This window comes from Pseudonaja textilis, chromosome 2 (assembly GCF_049901715.1).
Source record: "Pseudonaja textilis isolate UNSWEBS1 chromosome 2, rPseTex1.2, whole genome shotgun sequence".
NCBI classification, from domain to species: domain Eukaryota; kingdom Metazoa; phylum Chordata; class Lepidosauria; order Squamata; family Elapidae; genus Pseudonaja; species Pseudonaja textilis.
The window spans coordinates 12,061,863-12,065,608 of NC_141991.1; positions in this window are offsets into that span (position 1 = coordinate 12,061,863).

Sequence of the window (3,746 nt, forward strand, 5' to 3'; positions counted from 1 at the left end):
TTAGATGGGAGTTCCCGATTCCCACTGCAACCTGTGCTAGAATGGGATGGGATACCAGATGACCACAGCAAGATTGCGATGCCCAAGGTAGCAAGCAACATACCTCACCTGCAGTATGTGGCTCATCACTTTCCTGCTTTAGATGCCCCTGATGCTTTAGCTCACAATGAAGTGGTCAGAGGCCCAAGAGGCTCCCCTTTTGCTTTCAAGACAGACCTGGGATGGGGAATAATCGATGTCGATCGACAGCAGACTCCAGCCCAGGCACATATCTTCACACCATTAGTTTCAACAGCCTTCTGATGCCCTTTGGCACCATCGGAAGCAAGAATACCGGCCCGTCCTAAAAGGCTGCCAAGAGCAACCAACAGACTTTCACCAAAACGCTCTACGTGGGCAGATGTTTTCGCAACTTCCCTTTCTACCACTTATCAACATCCCTTAGAACCGTTGGAAGCAAGATTACCTGTCCACCTTAAATGGCCACCAGACCAGTCACTGATCTAGTGTTGCTGCGGAGAAAGGCTGACCTTGAAGATTGAACCTCAAGCTTTGCATGCTTTGCTTTGTTTGATGCTTTATTACTATTTACTGTTTATCATAGTTAAACAGTTAATTGCTATTTAGCTTTAATACTGTTTACTGTTTATCTTAGTTATATGGTTATTTGCCTTTTTATTAGTGGTGGAATTTATAATTCCAGGTGGGGAGTGTGCTGTCCAGCCAATTTAGTTAATGGGAATTGGCATAGTTACTTAGAAATTGAGAGCTGTCCCCTTAAGGGAATGCATCATGGTAAATGTAGTCAAGATATCCTGGGAAATGTAGTCCATGCCATGTGGCCACATCTATAACCCTGATTGGTCACTGAATTGACCATTGGAGGGTTGGGGGGGTCTCTTTGTCTTCTTGCTTTATCACAACCTCATGGTAGCTTCTCTACCCCCCTGCTTCTAAGATATGGGATGAAAGGGATAAGCGATAACCATCTTTCTATACCAGAAAGTCAGAAATGCAAAGGATTGGACATTGAGATGAATCCTGTCATGTGAGTTATTATGGGGATACCTGATGAATCAATAAAAGGACTTTGTATGAATACTTTGTGCAGTTATACTGTCTGCATCATATCCATCTAGAAATCAAATGCAGAACACGCCTGCCTTGGCTGTTCTTTATTTCCTGCTTTTTCAACCTCAGTTGCTTTGCACAGCACAGCTGAGGTTGAAAAGCAGGAAAGAAGAGGCTTTTCAAACACTGTGTACCTGCGCGCAGTGCTTGTCAGCTGTCCGGGTGGCACTACTGAGGTTTTTTGGAAATGCTGTGCGTGCGCAAAACACACTCTCACCGAACCGGTGGTAACACTGGTTGAATCCCACCCCTGATTTAGTTCCTCCCTTTTGCTTTTGGAATTTAACATTACAATAAAGTACTTGACTATTTAATAAAGTTTACAGGGATGGAATTGAAAAAATATTTAAATATGATGATATAGTCATATTAAAACTGAGAATAAAGTTTACTGAAAAAGATTTAGGAAACTTTCACTCCATTAGATTTTTTAATATAGCATAAAACTGCATCACCTCTGACAAGTAAGATCTTGAAAGATTTCATTGCAAAGCCACCCCACTGAGGTCCTGTCTCTTGAAGAACTACCATTGGTGTCCAACTGGCATGGAAGGCCAACCACCCTGGAGACTCTGGGCTTGGCCCACTGGAAATGGGACCTCAGGCTTTGGAAAACAGAAAAGACACCAAAATTCCCTCCCACCTTATTGAGCAATTTTAGCCGTGAAAGAGCATCTTGTTCAATAGAAAGTTTCTGTCTTTCAAAATTCTCCAGTCTCTTTCCTGAGATCCTTCTTGGGGAGAACCAAGAACCAAGTGTCAATGGCCAGATCTGCTGTTATCTCTCCCTTTTGGTCCAAGTACAGTTTAAAGTGGGAAAAATTCCAAAATTCATTCTTCTCCAGAAAGGGATTAAATTAGAATGGGAACATCCAGGAATTTGAAGAGGAGAAAACTTGGTTTCCTATCCCACATTAAATCTTCTACAATTGTCTAATCTCAAATAGGCTTAATTGGGATACAAATACTGCCATTAGCTTTATAAGTGAAACAAACAATTTTGTGATGTGATTAGAGACCTGAGAGATGGTATGATGACTAAGTGGATAAAAACTGTCTTCAAAATGATACTGAAATAATTTTGAATCTTTTTAATATTTCCTATGAAATATAAAGGACAGAACAAAACCTGAAGGTGATGGATAATAATTTACCATTGGTCATCAATTTTTCTATATTGTCATTAATATGGTAATAGATCTAAGAGTAAGCTAATTTGACGTGACTTAAAGAATATAATTTTTTTAAACTTGAAAGTCTTGTTTGAAGCTTTATTTTAAAAGTTTGATAAAATAACAATGGTTTTAAATCAACAAAGGTGATAATCAGAGGCAAACAACAATTGATGAATCAGATGGATTGGATGGATGGATGGATGGTGGGATGGAATGGAACTTAATTTGCTGCTGGCATCCCTGAAGGAGGAGTCTGGTTGGAAGGAAGGCTGCTTGGAGATGGCTGGAGAGGCCATGGACCCCGAAGACTCACAGTGGACAGAACAGATGATGGATGAGATGGATTCTTTCCAGAAGATTGAGGGAGATGGGGGAATGGACTTCTCATATTTAACTGGAAAACAAGTCTTAAGAGGTGTCGGGTTTCAATTTACAGGAGGTCCAAGACTTTGAGGAATGGAAATCAATTGTTGGGAAAGATCCTAATTAGTTCCACTGGTTGATTGTTCTCACTGCCAGAAAGTTTCTCCTTATTTCCAGATTAAATCTCTCCGTGTTCAGTTTCCATCCATTATTCCTTGTCTGGCCTACAGGTGCTTTAGAAAAAAGATTGACCTCTTCCTCCCTGTGGCAGCCCCTCAAATATTTGAAGACTGCTATCATGTCTCTCCTGGTCCCTCTCTTTACTAGACTAGCCAATCCCAGTTCCTGTAACTGTTCATTATATGTTTTAGTCTCCAGTCCCCTAATCATCCTGGTTGCTCTTCTCTGTACTTTTTTGAGAGTCTCAACATCTTTTTTATAATGTGACCAAAACTGGATACAGTACTCTAGGTGTGGTCTTACTAAGGCTTTATAGAGTGGTATTAGTACCTCACTTGATTTTGATTGTATCTCTCTGTTAATTAGCTTTTTTGGCAGCTGCTGCACACTGCTGGCTCATAGTTAGCTGGTTGTCCACTAAGACTCCAAGATCCCTCTCACAGTTACTGCTATAGAGCCTGGTTTCACCCAGTCTGTATGTGTACTTTTGGTTTTTCTTGACTAAGTGTAAGATTCTACTTTTGTCAACATTGAATTTCATTTTGTTAGATACGGCCCAGGGTTCTACTCTGTCAAGATCGGGCTGGACCATATTGTTAACATCATCTTTTCACTCTTTTTCAGCTCAGCTCTGCTTTGGAAGAGCAACATTTAGTGGCACTCATGCCCTTTCCATTTCTAAAATTTGTTAAATATTTGTTGAAATACAGCATTTCCCTTTTCCTATTCAAACATCAATTTTCATTAGAAGGCTGGAGAAGATTGCACAGAAAGGTGACAGACTCTCCTCCTGGAGGAGATCGAAAGCATCTTGTCCCAAAACCACCTCATTAACTGTATGATGTGGACCAGGACGGGGGTATTTGACTAGTTCCAAGAAGGCGTCTGTGGAGGTTC